Source organism: Heterocephalus glaber, unplaced genomic scaffold (assembly GCF_053883595.1).
Source record: "Heterocephalus glaber isolate CG9 unplaced genomic scaffold, H.glaber_assembly_v1.0 deba00001531, whole genome shotgun sequence".
In the NCBI taxonomy this organism is placed as follows: Eukaryota; Metazoa; Chordata; class Mammalia; order Rodentia; family Bathyergidae; genus Heterocephalus; species Heterocephalus glaber.
The window spans coordinates 7,090,432-7,110,338 of NW_028258329.1; the positions used below are offsets into that span (position 1 = coordinate 7,090,432).

General features: G+C 43.3%; 1 long non-coding RNA gene across 1 annotated transcript in view; it reads left to right on the top strand.

Annotated features, from left to right (window-relative positions):
• The first annotated feature begins 670 nt into the window (after positions 1–670).
• Positions 671–19,907, top strand: part of LOC147824850 (uncharacterized) — a 64,066-nt gene continuing 44,829 nt past the window's right edge. The window contains exon 1 of the long non-coding RNA XR_015441676.1: positions 671–1,056. This is a non-coding gene — a long non-coding RNA (uncharacterized LOC147824850). The remainder of the gene's footprint in view (positions 1,057–19,907) is intronic.

Consider the following 19,907-nt stretch of genomic DNA (forward strand, 5'->3'; position numbering starts at 1 on the left):
AAAGAGGACTCCCAGAACTGCTTCAGGAAGTGGCAAGAATGACGGGATAAGTGTGTTCAAAGCAAGGGGGAAGATTTTGAGGGGATTAACAACAATGTGTCTTTTACTGTAATAAATTTTTAAAATGTTAACATTTACTGTATATTTTGATCACATTTCATAAAATAAATCTGTCCCCAAAAAAGGCAAATCCCAGAAAATCCACCCTTCAGCCTCAGAGGCTGGGCCAGCTGGCTGGCTCATGGCTGTCGTGGATCTTTGCTTTACGATGTGTCTGTCCTGCCTGGCCTGGAAGCTAAAGCTGAGAGAGGGGAAGAAAGTCGGGTGGAGGGGAGGAAGGGGAGAGAGCCCCTGGCCTTCACTGGGCACTTTACTTGCTGCAGAGCGACAAAGGTTTAAACCTGTGTTGTGGGCCACCTGCCCTGGGTTTTCAGGGAACCTTTGGAACGCATGGCTTCGGTGCTTATAGCTTTTTTTTTTGAGACAGGGTCTCACTGTGTAGTTCAGGTTGGCCTTGAACTCACTATGTAGCCCAGACTGGCCTTGAACTCAAAGCAGTCCTCCGTCCTCAGTCTCCCGAGTACCGGCATAATAGGTGTGTGCTACCACGCCCGGCTGGTGCTTGTCCCGTTCATATTTTATGACTCATATCTCACAAATCAGCCCTAAGTGAAGACAGGGCTCTGTCTGGGGAAGTAGCGGCCGGCACCAGGGTCACCCATGTCCTTGCTGGTGCGGCAGCCTTTTTCACACAGCACCGGGGCTGGCATCAAGGCCTTGACAAGAATCCCTCCATGGTGGGAGGGAATTGGTATCTACAACCGCATCAGCTCCCTCCCCGTCAACTGGGTCCTGCTGACCAGGTGGATGGTGTGTGGAATCCATGCTGCCTGTTGGATCTGTGTTCTCAGCAATGCTCTTCTTGATGAGTGCAGATGAAACCTGTTTCCAACTGGGCAGCAGCGTCCCCAGTGCGGCTGTAGAAGCAGGAGAAGCAAGTGGAGCTGCGACCTCCAGGCCAGCCCAGATGCCCAGGTGCCTCTGCTGCCTCCCAGGGTGAGTGCCGGGACTCTTTGAGGTGCTACCAACACCACTGGAATGGGAGCAGCATCATTTATGCATCAGCTCCCACCGAGAGCCTTTCTGCCTCCCTGAGCAGTGTGCAACTCTCAGTTTAAAATCAGGCAGCGTGACTCCCGGTTTCTTTCTTTAGGTGATCACCAAAGTGATTGTGATGTGGTGTGGAAGGAGAGCACTCCTTGGCCAGCCCCTGCCCCAGCGGCAGCACATGCTGGTCATTTCTGAGGAGGGCAGGTGGCAGCCAGGAGTCCAGGAGAGACACGGGCAAAGCTTACCCTTAGGCTCCATCTCAGCAGTGCCATGTTGGTTTAAAAAAAACCAGACAGCTGGCACTTGACTGTATCTATGCAGTGCCCACAGTCATACTGTATACAATGTAATGCTATACTCTCTAGAAAATGCAGGTTTGTGCTCATGTGTGGTACTGGGGATGGAACCCGGGACCTCACCCATGCTAGGCAGGTGCTATATCTTGGAGCTATGTCCCCAGTGCAATTTATATGCGTGCAAACATATGAAAAATAAGTGGAGACGCCAGCCCACAGTCCATGAGGGAGGGGCTGGAACCTGGGCTGGGACAGCCTTAGCTCCACCACCAGTACTTTTATTCTTTGCAAGTCCTTCCCAGAGTGGCTGGGAGCGGAGGCCTGCCTGCCCGCACAGGGAGATGGAGTTTGATGTCTGACCTTGTTTTGGGTTTAAAGGCATCCAAGAAACTTGTCTCAGCACTTAGATGTGCATCAGAGCCAAATGTCTCCAAAACTGGGCCTCGAGCCACAGGCAGAGGAAAGGAGGGCCACAGGCCTGGCAGGAGCGTGTGATCCGGATCCAGGTGGAGGCTGGAATTGCGCCCTGGGGAGTGAAGCCTGATTGGGGACAGGAGAAGGGCTTTCCTACAGCACCTCTTTCTCTGCCCTCACCTCATTCAGCCCCAAGGACATGAAAATAAAGAATGAGCAGAGCCCAGGAGAGGGAGGGGTGGGCAAGGGGAAGGAGAAGCTGGGGAGGTTAGTGGGGGAAGGTGTTCTTTTGAGGCTTCTTCAGGAAACATTTTATATACTTATATATATGCTTTACATACTTAGAGATCTGGCACATTCCACTATTCCTCAGAAAAATCCTAGTGGTATCTCTTTGCCAATTCAAGGAAACAAGGCGCAGGGTGCCTCTGGACTTTAGGGACAGCAGAATGTGGGGTGCCTCGTGGATGGGACTTGGGGAGCGCCACCTCTGGTCCGTCTCAGCCCACAGAATGGCTCAGGCCTCTATTTTGCAGCTTCCGCAGTTCTGTGGCTCCAGGCCGGGTCGGGAAAGCTCAGAGGCGCCTTCTGTACCCAAGCTCTGGACCCAGGAGGCCAGCCAAGGGGAGGCAGGGCCTGGAGCATTGCATAGAGGCAAAGACGCCATGCCACAGACCTGCACACCTGGTGCAGGTGGGATCTTCAGGTCTTCCCAGAGACTGCCAGCCTGACCCGAGGCTTTGTTGAAGGATATATATACTTTGATCAAGAAAAGTGGGCCAGTAAAGTAGTTGTTAATTAATTCAGGTTTCCAAGGCAGATAAAACCTTTCAGGCACATGGGGTCCTGGGGGCAAACACCAAATGGTCTTGGCGGAGGCCCTGGGCAAGCCTCTGGGCTCTCTCTCCTGTCTCTGAGCACCACCGGCCTGCAGCAGGACACACTCTGCTCTCAAGTCCTCACATTTGCCCTCACGCTGCCCAAGGTCCCAGCACAGCTGGGGGTGGACAACTTGGGCAGGGTACCATGTGGGATGGATTTGCACACACAGCCTTGGGTTTGCTAATGGATATTGAGAGGTATGTGACAGGGGCACTCAGGATAGGGCCCAGGTAGTAGCACACCTGATCGGGATGAGAGAAAGAGGCAGCCTGGGTCTTGCTTCACCCCAACTCCCCCGTCCTGGCGCATCCAGCTGTGCAGACACTTTGCCTCCCTGGTCCTAACTGTCTACCTGGAGGGTTGGAGAGGCACCCGATTTGAGGATGCAGGGTGGACACTGAGAGGTTGAGAAGGACAATTTGAGCTCATGGAAACACACAGTCTAGCTTGGGTTTGGGTGGAGAATCGGGGACCACTCCTTAGAAGATCTACTCTTCTTCTCATCAGAAGAACTCTCATTAAATGTTTCTGATCTTCAGTAGGAAGGAGCCTTTATTTTTAAGACAGTACCCCTGGCACAAGCAAGCCACAGTGCAGCAGCTGGCAGGGAGCCCAGAAGCCTGATGAGGCCAGGTGGGCACACCTGGAAAGTTGGCCGTTGCTTTCTGAGGAGGGATGAAAATTCTTCCCACAAGCCTCAGGCCCTGGAAGACCAATAGAATGCCACAGAACAAAGACAACTTGTTTGGTTGTTGTTAGGTGGGAGGGTTATTTTGAGGAGCAAGAAGACATACTGATGCCACTATTTTGTATCTCCAAGGTGCACTGTCATCATTCTGACAACGTTGTATCTATACTTTCTCGTTTCCCATGAATGAATGGAGGTGCCCTGTGCCCTCTGAGCTCAGCATCTCTAATTATTTCAGCTACAGTGAGGCCGAGGGTACTTTGGCTGGGCTTGGCAAAGTTTGCTGGAAAAGAGTGGAGAATAAAGGTCCAGGGGAATCTTCTCCGGGAGCAGCCGCATCTATGCTCTGTCCCTACAAGGAAGGGATACTGTGGACCTGGGGACAGTCTGTGAGCCAGAAGCCCCACCCACACATTTCTACTGGACTTCATTCATTCATTCATTCATTTTAGAGGAGCATTTCCTGATCTTTAGAATCACCTGGGAGTCTGGTCTGCTTGAGTGGTATCCCCTCAAGGCTCTTTCTTCTCCCCTGGTGGTGAGACTGGGAGGGTCCCCACAGCAGGGATAGTTTAGGGCTCCTTCCATTGTGCAATCCAGATACAACTCCTCCCACCATGTAAGAAAGCAGGGACTGAGGACCCCAGTGGATGGATGGGTCCCACTTCTTTCTCTCAAGGTGAACTGCTTTCTCCAATCTAACAGCAGAGGGAGGAATTTAGGGAACATTCAAGTGGGGGCCACAAAAGTGAGTTCTGGAGAGGACTGCATGGCCAGTGCCCAGGGTCCTGGGCTCCATCTGCCATGTCACAATGGTCTCACCTGGGGCACACAGTGGATTTCAACAGGGCAGTGCTTACCCTTGTTTGATTATAAGTGTGGCCTTTCCCCTCCCTCTGCTCTCCCTTTCTAACGTCTTTCCTTCCAAGAGTTATAAATGAATACACTGAACTTCTCGAGTGCACGTTCATCATGTACAGATGAACAAAGACTTCTTCCTTTTTCAAGCTTTAGTTTGGCTCCTCAACCTTCTAGGCCCACTGTACATTTACTTATAAAATCCAGTTTTGGCAAAGAACACAGCTGAGCCAGTTCCTCTGATCACCTCCATATCTGATCAGTTTCCTTCCCCTCCACCTGCCCTCAGATCACCTGGGGCTGTCTCCAGCTATAATCCTGTTAGGTCAGTTTAGCCAGTATCCCCTTATCCCTCGTGTTTCCTCTCGGTAATTTTCCGTCTACTGACCCTGGTGTGCTTTCTGGTTGTAAATTCGCACTTACTCATTCAGTATTTGGAGTTGTCACAACTCTCTCCCCGCTGCAAGATCCCATGGTAGTGGTGGTCCCTATGCCCATAGCAATGGTCCAGAATAAAGTCTGGGCTTTAACAAGGGTTCTGGAATAGTTTTTCTTTAACAGAAAGAAATACTATTTAAGAAAGTAAAGAACTGTCTAGGATACTGCTCTGTGGGGCCTAGAATAAGTATCCTGAGATCATAAGTACTCAATAAATATTCCTAGACTGGGGCCGGGGATTTAGCTCAGTGATTCCATCAGCCTGTCCCGAAAGCTTAAGGACCCAAGTTCAATCCCCGGTACCAAAAAAATATATATATATATTCCTAGACTGATAGAACCCAAACCTCACTCCTGCGTTCGCTCACCACAGACTGAATGGGAATTACTGACAGGGGAGAAAGGGGACTCTCGCACATAAGGCAGGAAGTGGTGATAAAAATCTTTGGAAAGCTACAACTCAAACATTGTCAAGTGTAGAAGAGGGCAGAGCTTGCTGCTGATCAGTGGAAGGGGAGAGGTCCAAAGAAGTCTGACTGAGGGCCAAGAACAAAGACAGGGTGGCCCTGTGTGTTCATGGGGCTCAGGGAATATTTTGCACCATTGCTGGCCCAGAAAAGGAACAGGTCTTCCTGGAGACACAGCCCCCTCCTAAAGCTACAGTCAGGTAAGGAGGAAGAGGCAGGACCTTCATTCTGCTGCATCCCACAGAGAGGGATGTCTCAGGGCATGGTCCCCACTTCTGTTCCTCTCCTCTTCTTAGGGCCTGTGTAAGAAAGCAGCCTTGACACAGGGGGAATCCCCATGCTGCTTGGTGCCAGAAGTGTGGATTGCAGTGCCAGCCGCAGGCAGGAGTTGTCTGGGAATGCTCGCTGCCTGGCTACTGGAGACCCTGGCCCAGGAAAGTCACATAGAATCCCCACCCCAGCGGGGGTCGAGCTCAGGGGAAGCCTCTCTCACAGGAGGAAGGGGATCAGGTGCCAGGCAGCTCTGGAGAACACAGCCACAACCCCATGTCTGTAGGTAAAAGGGCCTCATAAAGACATAGAAAAATGACCAGTTCCTGGCATCTAGATAGGAGTGATTCTGAATATAAGAAGGTAAGATTGGGAGTCATTCTTATAATAGACTCATGAAAATAGTGGAGCAGGCTGATATAAGAATGAAGTTGCACCAGGATAAGCAATTGCAGGTAGACTTCCTGCTCTATGAGAGAAAGCAGATGGGACATTCTGAAGTCCTGTGGGACCAGGCATGCTTTGCTCTATGCTGCATCTTTCCCCATCCACTAGGGCCAGCAGGCCCCAGTATCCTGTGACAGCACAAAGCATCCTCCCAAAGGTCCAAAAGCTCTCCAGGTGGCAGTGCCCATGCTGGGAACCACTGACCCGCGAGCCCTGGAGGGATCTGTGGGTTGATGGCAGGGGAAGCATAGGTGGTTTGAGAAATACCTGGTGGGGGAGAATTGGCCAAGTTTGGAAACTTTCTGAACCTGGGGAGTTAGTCAGAGGGAAGACTCAATGTGACTCACAGCAGAGGCAGTTGGTGGCGCCCTAGTGACAGGGCCATAGATTTGAAGGCAAGGGCTGGGGTAGGAGAAGAAAGGTGCTGAGTGCTGTCTTGAGTTTGCTTGTCTCTTGAGGTATAATTTACATACCGTGAAACTCGCCTGCAGTACGTGTAGGATCCAAAGGCTTAGTGTGTTTACAGGATTGTGCAACTACCACCACCACCTTATCTGAAACGGCCAATTGAGCTTTTGTGGGGCAGAGGGCACAGGCCGGGTGGGCGGGGCAGGCCTGAACATGGAGCGGGCAGCAGCTCAACGTTGACATGGGAGCTATGGCTGACTGCAAGACCCCAGTGGTCACACGGATCTCGGTCCAACATCCCGAGGACTCTGCTGGCTGAGGGAGGACCCTGGGATGGAGGGGGTTGTGGTGCAGGGGGAGGACAGGAGGATGGGCTGCCATGGGGGAGGGGCACCGTGCTCGAGGGTGTGGGACTGAGTAGAAAAGGCAGGGCGGAAGAACACTCTTGGTGAGGAGAACAAGGCTAGGTCAAACCCGAAGGGACAGTGGACAATGAGATGGAGAGGAATGGAGAGCAGAAGGCGGGGCTGGAAGCTGGGAGGGCTTCTCTTCCCCCGTCCTGTCCCGTCCCGTCCCGTCCCGTCCCGTCCCGCCCCGCCCCTCTCCTTCACCCCTCCCCGTCCCTTTCTCCACTCCTCTGCTCTGGCTGGGTCTCCCCTTCTCCCACCTGCCTCTGGGGCACCTTGTATGCACCCTCCAGCCTTCTATCGAAAAGAGTGACAACACAAACATGTCAGCCTGCCTGAGACACTTCACGCCTCCTCTCTTGGCTCCTGGGGAGGAAAACACTTGGCGGCTTAGCAAGCTGTCGCCAGCCCCACCTGCCCCACCCTGTCACTCACCATGTTGAGTGACGCTGGGGTCCCCTGTCCCAGCACATGCCAGGCACTTCCTCCCCTGGGAGCCACCAGCCACACTGCTCCTGTCTGGAACTTCTTCCCCACCTCCTCTCCCGACCTGCTGGTCTATGGGATGCCCTGGCCAAGCGTGCTCCTCCCAGCCCCTTTCCCAGGACCTTCACTCTACGTGGGTCTGTGTTTCCTGTCTGCTTTCTTTCCCCGGAGCCAGGACTCACTCCTTACCATTCCCCCTAGAGATCAGCACACGGAACCTGCTGCTCCCAAGGTGTAACCTGAGGCTAAATGAATGAATGAATGGAGTTTTAACCTCAACGCCTTTGCAGCCCAAGTGTGAAATATTAACTACATCTTCTCAGTGTCTTTTGGCATCGCTTGCCTTTTGTCACAAACACGGGTGGAAACATCGGCCCTCCCAGTCATCTCCGCAGTGCGGACAGTCTACACTGGGTTGCGGTTACGTGGTGTGGGTTGGTTGCTTTGCCCACTGGAAAATCCTGGTTTTCTTCTGCCTTTGGGAGTGTTTGTCGCTGGTCCTCCGCAGTTTGGCACACCCAGCTGTGCTCTGCCCTGCAGGGCCTGGCGGAGGAAAAGGGCAGACATCTAGTGGAGCTTACGTGTACCCTCGGGGACGGGGCGCTGTACCCAGCCCGGTCTCCTGGGGGCGCTGCCTTCCAAAGGCTCAGCAGCTGGGCAGCCTATGGGTCTCTCCACAGAGCCCACCGGGAACTCTCCCTTCCTGTCTCTGTGGCTTCTCCTCCGCAGGTTGTGTTTTCCCATTGCTGGTGTCTGGAAAAGGGAACGAGCTCGCTCCCTCCCCTGCCCTTGCTACTTGCTCTTCCCTCTGACGCGCTGCCAATCTGTAAAGGATGTTTGAGTTTCTTCTCTGTTGTTTTTAACGCTGTGAAGTCGGCCTTGTTAACACCAGGTGCTGGAGAATTAGAACTTATCTCATCAATCACCATCATCAAAGCAAGGTGGAGCAGGATGGTTTCAACTGGTCTCAAATTTCCTGCAGGAATTTGGCCTCTTGTCAATTCCTCTCTCCTCAAGGCTGACATTAAGGCTACAACCAAGTCCTCCTCAGCTGCCTGGTCTTCAGTTCACTCTGCTAAAAATCTCCCGAAAGGAGCTCAGGGCTAACATTTCTAGATCGATAATAGATCTATCGTCTCCTGCCATCTGATTGTGGGACTCTAAGAACAGTATGTGTGCGTGTGTGTATATATATATATATATATTTTTTTTCTGGTAGCAGAGTTTTAACAACCTAGAAAGCTTAATTAAGCTTTCCTGCTGCATCTTTTAATTGAATTAGTAGCAGGAGAGTATTTTTAGAGCCAAAGTGATTATTTCGTGTAACAGATACATGTCTGAATGTTCTCAAGCCTATGTAGGCCAAAAACAGCCAAAGAATCGCTTCACAAGTCTGAAAGTATGACTGTTTGCTTTTACATAAATCATCACTATTTTATGTATTTACTCTAGTCATTCGTTATTTATACTTTGAATTCCTTCTCCTCATGTACAAGGTGAGGTGGGACCAGAGCTTTTAAAAAACGAATTTACAAAGGTGTTAGGATTTGAGTAGTTTTGTTTAATTCGCTCTGGTTCTGTTGGTTAGGGTGGGCTCCCTTCCTAGACTTCAGTTCCACTCTGAGTTTTTCTTTTATTCAGAACTATGATACCACGTAGTGGGAAATGCTTTGTAGGTCACTATGGATAGTACAAGAAACACCACAAAGTTCTGCCATGAAGAAGCTGAAAGTCAACAAAGCAGGCAGCCATTTAAACCACTGAAGGACACATTGTATCACCCAACCTTGGTGACGATTTTAAGCAAGGTACCAGACTGCGTGCTTTCCAATGCATGCTCTAGCTACGGTGGCAGGAAAGTGATCTGAATGAAACTCTCAGGGTTTTCTGGGAGGTTCTTTGTACAAGCAGAATAAAGATGATCTTAGATGGGTAATGTGGAAATGCAATGTGCAAATTATGGCTACTACAACTCTTGGTTTTAAGATCACTAAACTGTTGGGGCTCGGGATGTAGCTCAGTGGTTTTGCCACCTGCTGCGCAAGCGCAAGGACCGGAGTTCGATCCCCGTTACCAAAAAAAAAAAAAAAAAATCACTAAACTATTGACATAGAAACAGTAGGGATCATCTAACACAGTAGAGGGTGCTCGCTGCAGGGTTGGCAAAGAGGCCTACAGGGATCCTGTGAGAAACCCGAGGGGGAGGTAGGGCAGGGCGTGATGAGTTCTACCTGAGGAATTTTCCACCCCTCTGAGATGAGTGCCAACTCAGATACACCAGTGAGATCCGTGCAGAGATACGGAACTGGGCAAGAGTGTCCCAAAGGAAGGTGGCGTGTGAAGACAACTCCTCGGGGTGGCCACAGGCACAGGCAAAAATCAAGTTATTTCTTGCTTTCTTTTGAAATGCGTAGTAGTATCAGATAATTCTGCTCTTTAATCTCACATTTCCATGGTTGCCTTTAGAATGACTTTCGGTATTTCTCCAGGTCTTGTGTCCTGCCAAACACTGCAAATCTAGGGATTTTTCGGTAAAATATCATGAGCCATATAGTATCTCTTTCCGTTGTGGTTTTAGTGACCTGCAACATCTCGGGGCTTACCTTCATCTCCAGGAACGCATTTAGCTCAGCTACCTACGAGGTAGACAGGCTGGCTCATTGCAGTCTCTTTTCTAAAGACCAAACTGAAATCTTTCTTAGAAGACCAATCACCACCATGCCCATGGAGGCAGAATCCAGGCCTCTTAGCTGTTGGCAGGCAAGTGATGGATAACAGCAACATCTAGGCGCTTGTAGTTGGAAGAGGCACAGAAAGAACATCGAGGGTATCAATGTACAACATTTCTTTCCATAAACCTGGATTTCCTTCCACTAAGTAGGGGCATATTTTTAAAGCAAAAAGAGGATGAAGAAAACATAAGCACTGATAAAATTGTGCTCATTTATTCTTAAATACCTTCTTCCCAAAGTGATGGTATTAAGATCACCCATCTGGGCTCTACCTCTTTCTTCTCCACTTAAGCTAATCACTTTACTTGCTAAATTTGCAGAGTCTCAGCCATGAAAACTCCGGAAGGGTGTGGTCGGCTCTTCCCCAGCTGCCACCCTTCCTCTTGATTTTACTAAAGTGAGATCTCACGTCTCTTTTTTGCAGTGATCCTGGATTGACAAGCAAATTATTAATGCTGTGACCATGAATCTGATGTAAATAAATGCTATGAATTTAACATTAAACAAAAAGCGGAATGGATCAAGCTCCAGTTGATTTTGTTGTTGTTTTCCCAAAACAATATGCTGAATGGAAATTATTTGGGGGAAGTTCTTACTGAAAACTGTTCAAGGCCATGGCACCCCAGTTACACAAATAAAAAAATACATTTTGAGCTAAATCGCATTTTAAGGTTCTAGTCTCAGATTAATTTGACATTAAATAAAAGCATAAAGTTTTCCAAGATTACTCTGGTTGAAAAGAGCCAAACTGGTAATGTGTGTTTATAGCAGTAGTAGCAATGTGACATTTGCTTATAAAAGAATTAATCTCCCATCTGCTTTCTTACATAAACTGGGACTACACCTAAGAAACTGGAAGAAATTGGTATTTTCAAATACAATAGAAATTTAAAAAATTGAATTAAAAAATTTTCAACATACATATAAATAGAAAATATATTAAATAATGTTGGAAATGTAATACCACACAGTTACTTGCTATGGATTTTCAGGATATACTAGGTGAAGAAAGCAGGTTATAAACTGAGCTTGGGCTGGGGGTGGTGGCATATGCCTCCAATCCCAGTGATTTGGAAGGCTGAGGGAGAGGATCCCACATTCAAGTCCAGCCTGAGCAACTTAGTGAGACACTGTCTAAAAATACAAAGGGATGGGGTAGCTCAGTGCTCCCTGGGTCCAATTCCCAGTACCACAAAAGAATAAACAAAAAGCCTGTGCATATAAAATGACATTTAAGTAAACCCACATGTGTGCATTTTAAAAAGACTAAAAAGAGGGCCAGGGATTTGGCTCAGTGGTTCTGCCACCTGCCTTGCAAGTGCAGGGTCCTGAGTTCGATCCTTGGTACCAAAAAAAAAAAGAGTGAAAAGATAGACAAATAATTATAAAAAAAAATAGGGGGGTTAATGGAATTTTAAGCTTTTTCTTCATTCTTTTCTCTAAGTTGCAAAATTGCTTCTCTAATCAGAAAAAGGCTCTTTACCCAAGCTACTAGGGAGCCAGCAGAATTGTTAAGTTCACGGTCAGTCTAGATAATTTAGGGAAATCCTATGCCAAAATAAAAAATAAAAAGGGCGGAGGGCCGGGGATTTAGCTCAGTGGTTCTGGTGCCTGCCTCGCAAGCTGAGGACCTGAGTTCAATCCCTGGTACCAAAAAAAAAAAAAAAAAAAAAAAAGGGGGCGGAGATTTAGCTCAGTGGTAGAGTGCACTTGGGATTGATTCCCAGTACTGGGGGTTGAGGTGGAGGGAGAAAAGAAAGAAAAAGGCTCTTCAAATTAAAAACTACATGAACAGATAGACACTACATAGAGAATTCTTACAAAGATAGTAAATAAAAGAGGGCAGATTTTCCCTGTTAGGATGATCTGCCTACCAGGTGCTTTTCTGGATGTACAAGACTCGGTAGTAGTTCACAACATAGCTTACCTGGCTCTGTTCATTACCTTCTTATGCCAAAGTGCTTTCAAGATTCATCCATGTTGTAGCATGTGTCATGTGTAGCATATGGGTAGTGTGTGGATAATATTCCACATTTTGTCCAGACATCATCCACTGATGGGCATTAGAGTTGTTTCTACTTTTTGGTTATTAAGAAAATTTATGTATAGGTTTTTGATTCTCTTAGGTACTTAGAAGTGGAATTGCTGGTTATATGGTCTCAATTTAACCATCTGAAGAACTGCTAGGCTGTTTTCTACAGCAGCTGAACCAGCATTATATAATTCACACATTCCCACCCCAGTATCTGAGGGTTTCAATTTTTCCACATTCTTGTCAACACTTATTATTGTCAACCTTTAAAAAAAACAGTCATTCTAGTGGGTGTTAGGTCGTATCTCCTGGTTTTTACTTGCATTTTGATGAATGATGCTGAGCATCTTTTCATGTGCTTTTTGGATATCTGTATCCAATCTTCTTTGGAAATGTTTATTCAAAGTCCTTGTCTATTTTTTATCTGGAATTTTAACTTGCATTATTGAGTTGTAGGAGTCTTTTCCATGTCCTGGATACTAGATCCATATCAGATATGAAAATATTTTTTCCCATTCTGTGAGTTGTCATTTTACTTTCCTGACAGTGTCCCTTGAGACACAATATGTTAAAATTTTGATGAAGTAAAATTTATTTTTTTTGGTTATTTGTGCTTTTGGTGTCATATCTAAGAAAGTACTTCTTAGTCCAATGTCATGAACTACATTTCCTTCTAAGGAAATGTACATTCCTACATTTTCTTCCAAGAGCTTTATTATTTAGTTCTTGTATTTTCGGTCTATTATCCATTCAAGACAATTTTTGTATATTGAAGTAGGGGTCCAATTTCATTTTGTTGCATGTGACCATCACACAAGCATTATCTATTAAAAAGGCTGCACATTCCCTCATTTTTTTTCTTGGTACCAGGGATCAAACTCAGGACCTTGCACTTGCCAGGTAGGTGCAGCGCCACTGAGCTAAATCCCCAGCCCTGCACATTCCCTCAGTGGGTTGTCTTGGAACCACTGTCAAAAATAAACTGTCCATAAATGTAATGACTGATTTGTGTAATCTTAATTGTATTTATCTCTATGTCCATCCTTATGCCAGCCAGTACTGCATAGCATAGCCCCAATTACTGGAGCTATGCAGTAAGTTTTGAAATTGGGAAGTGTAAATCCTATGATGTTTTTCCAAGATTATTTTGCTGTTCAAGGCCTCTTGCATTTTTATAATAGCTTTAGAATCAGTTTGTTGATTTCTGCAAAAAGTGCAGCTGGTATTTTAATAGAGATTGCACCAAATTTATTACTTTAGGAAGAGTTACCATCCTAACATTATTGTCTCCTAATATATAAAGATGGAATTTCCTTACATTTATTATCTTTAGATTTTTTCAGTGATGTTTTGTGAGTATTAGTGTATGTATCTTAACTTCTTTTGTTAAATTTATTCCCAAGTATTTTATCATTTTTGATACTATTGTAATTATCTTAATTTCATTCTGGGTTTTTCATTGCTAATGTATAAAAATCAATTGAGTTTTGGATAATAATCCTGTATCTGCAAGCTTGTCAAACTTGTTTTATCAGCCTTAGTAGTTTTGTGAATCCCTTAATATTGTCCATATACGATCATGTCACCTGAAAATACATTTTATTTCTTTTCCAATCTTGATGACTTTTTATTTCTTCATTTTGTCCACTGCGCTGGCTAGAACCTCCAGAACAAAGTTGAATAGAAGGGGTAAGAGAGGATATTGTCTTATTCTTGACCTTGGTGGGGAAAGCTTAGAGTATTTTTCCGCTTGTATGTTAGCTATGGTCTTTTCTTTCTCTTTCCTTTTTCCTTTCTTTTCCTTTCCTTTCCCTTCCTTCCCTCTCTACCTTTCTTTTTTGTGATAGTGGGGGATTGAATTTAGTGCTCCCCCTTTTAATTTTTATTTTGAGAAACAGAGTAAGTTGCTAAATTGCCCAGGCTGGGCTTGAATTTACCTTTCTCTTGTTTAGCCTCCCAGAGTGGTGGGATTAAATATCATTATTTTCCCTAAATGTCCTTTATCAGGTTGAAGAAGTTCTTGCATTTTTAATGTTTTGAATGTTTACATCAAGAAAAGACGTGGATTTTGTCAACTGTTAGATGCTTTTCCTAAATCTATGCAGGTCATGTTGTTTTGTCAATTATCCTGATACTGTGTATGTTACTTTTTGTTATGTTGAACTTTATGTTCCCAAGATAGGTTTTAGAGCTCACATTCTTTTTTTTTTTTTGGTCCCAGGGATCGAACTCGGGACCTTGCGCTTGTGAGGCAGAAGGCGGAACCCCTGAGCTAAATCCCCAGCCCCACCAAGATAGTTTTTAAATAGAGATTCTTTTTATATGTTGCTGGATTCAGTTTTGTATTTGGTTGAGAATTTTTGTATTAATTTGATATTAAGTGATATGGGCTTATAGACATTCTTTTCTTTGCCTGATTTTAGCAGGTGGGTAACACTGGCCCAAGAGAATAAGTTAGGAAGTGTACTCTCCTCTTTTATTTTTTGGGAAGCATTTTTGAATAACTGATATTAAATAGTTTTTAAATGTTTGGTAGAATTTACCAATGAAGACATTTCTTCCTTGACTTTTCTTTTAAGTTTTTGGGTTTTTAAAAAATAAAGTCATTTCATGATTAGGTTTAAATTTATTTTTTTATTTCTTCTTGAGTTGATTTTGCCAGTGTCTATGAATTTGCCAATTTCGTTTAAGGTCCCTAGCTTGTAGACACAGAAATTTCTTTATAATTCTGTAAGGTCAGTAATAATCTTTCATTCCTGGATGAGTAATTTGAGTATTCTATTTTTTTCCTGTGTAGCTAAGGGTTATGTTACTTTTGCTGATCTTTTCCCAAGAACCAATTTTTTGTTTCATTTATTTTCTCTATTAGTTTTCTAATATTTCATTTCTTTTTACTCTAACTTCTATTATTCCTTCTTTCTGCTTGCTTTAGGTTTAATTTACTATTCTTTTCTAGTTTCTTACAGTTGAAGGCTAGTTACTGATTTGAGATCTTTCTTTTAAATATAGACATTTATAGCTATATATCATGTTTTAAGTGCTGATTTAGATACATCTCCTAAATTATGATATGTTGTATCTTCACTTTCATTAATCTCAAGGAACTTTTAAAATTTCCTTGTGTTCCTTCCTTGACCCATTGGTTAATTAGGATTGTCTTGGTTAATTTCCATATATTTGTGAATTTCCCAATTTCCTTATGGATTTGTAATCTCATTCCACTATGACAACATACTTTGTATGATTTCTGTCCCATTAAAATATCAATATTTAATGACAGCCCAGGAATGTTTCATGTGACCTTTAGAAAAATGTACATTCTACTGTTGTTGAGTGGAGTGTTCTACAGCTGTTTGCTAGGTCTACTTGGCTTAAACTATTGTTCAAGTCTTCTATTTATTTGTTGACCTTCTGTCTCATTCTATCCATTATTGCAAGTGAGGCATTGAAGAATGATTATTATTGAATTGTCTATTCTTCTTCCAATTGTCAGTTTTTTACTTCATGCATTTTTGGGGCTCTGTTATTAGGTACATATATGTGGCATTATTATGTCTTCTTGATGAGTCGACTGACCCTCTAGCTATGCAATGTTTTTGTCTCTAGTAACAATTTTTATCTTAAGATAGACTATTTTGTCTGTTATTGATCGCAGGTCTATTTTTGTATGGTGTATCTTTTTTTTTCACCTATTACTATAAACATATTTCAGTCATTAAATCTAAAATGTGTTTGCCAGCTGGGCATGGTGATAGCATGCCTATAATTCCACCTCTGGGAGGCTGAGTCAGAATCACAAATTTGAGCCTAGCCTGGGCAATTTAGTGACATCCTGTCCCAAATAAAAAATAAAAATGGGCTGGGGATGTAGCTCAGTGTAAAGGCCCTGGATTCATTCCCCAGTACTGAAAAAAAAAAAGGGGTTGTCTCCTATAGATATTTGGACCATGATATTTATCTGTTTTCCTACCTCTGCCTTTTAATTGGAGTGTTTAATCCATTTACATTTAATATAATTATAGATACAGTGGGATTTAGTCTGCCATTTTATTTTCTGTCTTTTGTCTTTCTATTCTATTCTCACATTCTTTCCATGCCTTTCATGTATTTTTCTACCGTACTGTTCTACTAGTTCTCTTTGTGTGGCTTTTACTATATACATTTTAAAGATATTTCTTAGTGGTTTCTCTAATGATTATAATTAATATCTTAATTTATACCATTTGGATTCAAATCAACTGAATTTCAAAAAATTTTGTTCCTATGTAAATTTGTTCCCACCCCCTTCTTTTGTACTGTCATACACACTTTTTATTTTGTGCCCCTCACCACAGATTTGTAATTATTGTTTTATACAGTTACCTTTTAGGAGGAAAAGACTTAAGAACAAATATGCTGTCATATATTTGCCTACATAGTAACCTGTATTAGTGTTTATTTCATGTAGATTTAAGTTACTATTACTGTTTCATTTCAGCCTGGTGGATTCTGTTTATTATTTCTTGTAAGACAGACTTGCCACTGATGAATTCTACTTTTGTTTATCTGGGAGGGCCCTAATTTCATCTTCATTTTTGAAGAATAGTTTTGCTGGATATTGAATTAATGTTTGATGGTTACTTTCAACTTTTTAAATATGTCATCCCTACAACTTCTAACCTCTGTGGCTTCTGATGAGGATCCCTTGTGCAGGAGTCATTTCTTCCTTATTTTCAGGATTCTCTCTTTGTGTCTGGACAATGTGGCTGTGTGTCCAGTCATGGATTTATGTTTTCCCTTCTTTGGACTAATTGAGCATCTTGGGTGTATAAATCAATACTTTTTATCAATGTCTCTGTCCATTATTTTTTCCAATGTCTTTTGTGCCTTTCTTCCCTCCCCTTCTAAGAATCCAATTATACATAAATTGGTATGCTTCATAGGGTACCACAGGTCTCTTAAGCTCTGTTCATTTTTCTTCGTCTTTTCTTTTCTTTCTGTACCTCAGAATGGATAATCCAATTGACTTATGTATATTTGTTTGCTGATTTTTCTTCTGCCTGTTCCAACCTACTGTTGATCACTTCTTGTCAATTTTTCACTTCAGTTACTGTGTTTGCAACTACAGAATTTATATTTGGTTCTTTTTATATAATGTCTATTTTTTTTATCAACAATGTCTATGTAGCTAGACATCATTTTTATATCTTCCTTTGGTTCTTTAGTTTTGGTTGTTCTTTAGTTCTTTAGGCATATTTAAAATGGCTGGTTTAAAGTTTTTATCCAGAAGTCCAATGTCTGGAATTTTTCAGCAATTTCTATTGATTGCTTTTCCCCATGTACTGTCTTGTTTCTTTGCATGCTTCATAATTTCTTTTGTGTCTGTGAGTGGAAAATGGGACGTTACTTGAGGTAAATCTGAGAATCATTTTATTTACCTCCCTGCTAAGGGTTTGTATACTTGCTGGGGTTTTTTGTTTTGTTTTAGTGACTTTTCTGAATTAATTCTGTATACTCTATATTCTTTGTAATGCATGACACTGAAGACTCTGCTCAGGTAGTTTAGTGATAATCTAATGATTGGAGAGAGATTTCTCTACTTGAAACCAGTAAGTCTTCCTATCAATGTGGAGGGCCCTAAGGGTTGGCACACTCTTTCACACTCAGCCAGAAAGGTCGCTTTCTGATTGTACAGAACCTCAATTTAACATGAGCATTTAGCATGCAATTAGGTCATTCCGAAACAAAAGTACAATCCTTGGCATGTGCAAAGTCCTACATGTGTGCACAACCATCTGATCTCCTGTAAGGTCAGGGCTTTTCAAAACCTTTAGGAGGCCTCCTTCCCAGCATTTAAGAGTTTTTGTTAGCCTACTGTTTGCTCCAACGGTGACCCAACCCACTGCCTCAGGAAGCCATTTGTTCATCACTTATCTCTGAGACTTTTCCAGCAAATTTCCCTGAGGAAAAGCCTTTTCACACCTGGCAAGTTCCAATCCACTAAGATAAAGAGAGTCTTGAAAGAATCTTCCAGGGAACCACCAGACACGCTAAATGACAATTCTCTGGGAATGAGGCTTTGAAGGAACCCTTGCCCGATTCTTCTCCCTCCTGTTTCCAGGCTTCTGCTTTTCACTTTCTATATGTTCTGTTGGTTTTCAAGGATACAGCAGAGATGGAAGGGGGAACAGAAATAGGGCAAGTTAAAACATTACAAAGCTCATTACTGGAGCCTAGATCCAGCCATTTTTTTGAATAAATACCGCTCAGATTGCTGAAGCTTTTGTAATTTCCAGAATTGTGAAAAAAATGTTAATTCTTACACTTTGGGCCAATTTTTTCCTTGCTATATGGGGGATGGAAAGTTCTCAGAGCTCCTTCCTCCACCACTTTCACTGGGCTTAATTAATGCCCCTTTTCTTTCCTAACAAAATGAAGGAGTTTTTAACAAGACACCACTATTGACATTTCTGAACATTCACATAGTTCAAGCTCAACGATTCTATGAACAGTAATTATTCTACAAACATGCAACCAAACTTGACAGAGTATGAATTTTATACAATGAGCACACTCCAAGTGAAAACTGCCATAATTTTTCAGAAGCAGAATCAGTCTTAGGCAATGTTTTCATTACATACATATATTTTGGATTACTATGAGAAACTAAACCTAGTACTCTTTAGCATGAACAGCAAGGACAATCTACACTCTAGAAAACACCAGCAGCTCCTGAAAGTCTCTTAATTACATATAGACATCATCACAAAAGCTCCACCTTCTGCCCAGCCAACACACTGGGCTGCCAGTACTTTTCTGTCTCTGAAGTGCAAGGGACCATACAGTCGAGCTGCAAAGAGCACATCTTAGGCTGCAAGGCATGCTGTTCCCAGCTGAGAATAACAGCCACTCAGCTATGATCAATCCCTTTCCCAGAGATCCCTGCACCACTTTCAGATCTACTAGCTGATGACACGGTGGGTAGTTCCTGGGTAGGGGCAGGAAGACTTGAGTAATTTTTAGGCAAAAGAGAGCTATTTTCAAGTGTATAGGCTTAATAAAAATCCCCTTTAAAGGCAAGGCAAGATTCACTGGGTTCATGGAGAAGTGTAGCAGAGCCTCATTAGGAGCAAGCAAGGGTGAATGAAAATCATAAAAGTAAAAGCAAAACAAAATGGCCAGGGTTATGCAAGGAAACTTCTAAATGAGATTCTATAAGATAGTGTGTTTATGAGTCTATGGAATGAATTTCCGTCTCCATATTTAATTACATCAGATTGCATTAGCACTGGTCTAGATAGGAATCCATTTTCATAAATCATCTGAATAAAATGTTTTGATTTCTGCTCAAGTGTTTAAGTTTTCTGTAGTAGAAATAAGAATGTCAAATTCTTCAATTTAGGAAAGAGAAATCTAACTTTACGATTAATAATTTTAAACGCTGGCTTTGAAAGTTCCCGAAGGTTATGAAAAGGTATATGTTTTAAGAAAAATTACATGCAGAGCCTATAAGCCAACTGGTGTTGAAGGCTTTTTCCTTAGACTACAAACATTTTAATTTGTAATACTTAACGTGAAACAAATGGGAGGTGGACATTCAGCTAGCTAAGTAGCGTGCGAAAGGTTTTAGTGAGTGCTGGGGACACTGACCGAAGGGTGTTTAATGTACACCCCTTGTCCAGCAGAGGAGGGGCCAGATAGCTAGCAAATAAGTTCACTATTCTCCATCAGCCAGACTGGATCCTGGCTAATAGAGTTTCAAGTTTTTGCACACTTGAAAAAAACTTAAAGTGTGATAGTAATATATATTAATTGAAGATACAACATTTCATCTATTTCATAGTGTTATGTAGCCAAGATTTTCGGTATGATAACAATTAGGCATAAATCACTACAATTCACTCTTAGTCACTGTCTTATTGCCGAAACAAATACCTGGTACCCAAGACATAAAGGAGAGGAGGTTTATTTTGGCTCATGTTTTCAGTCCACA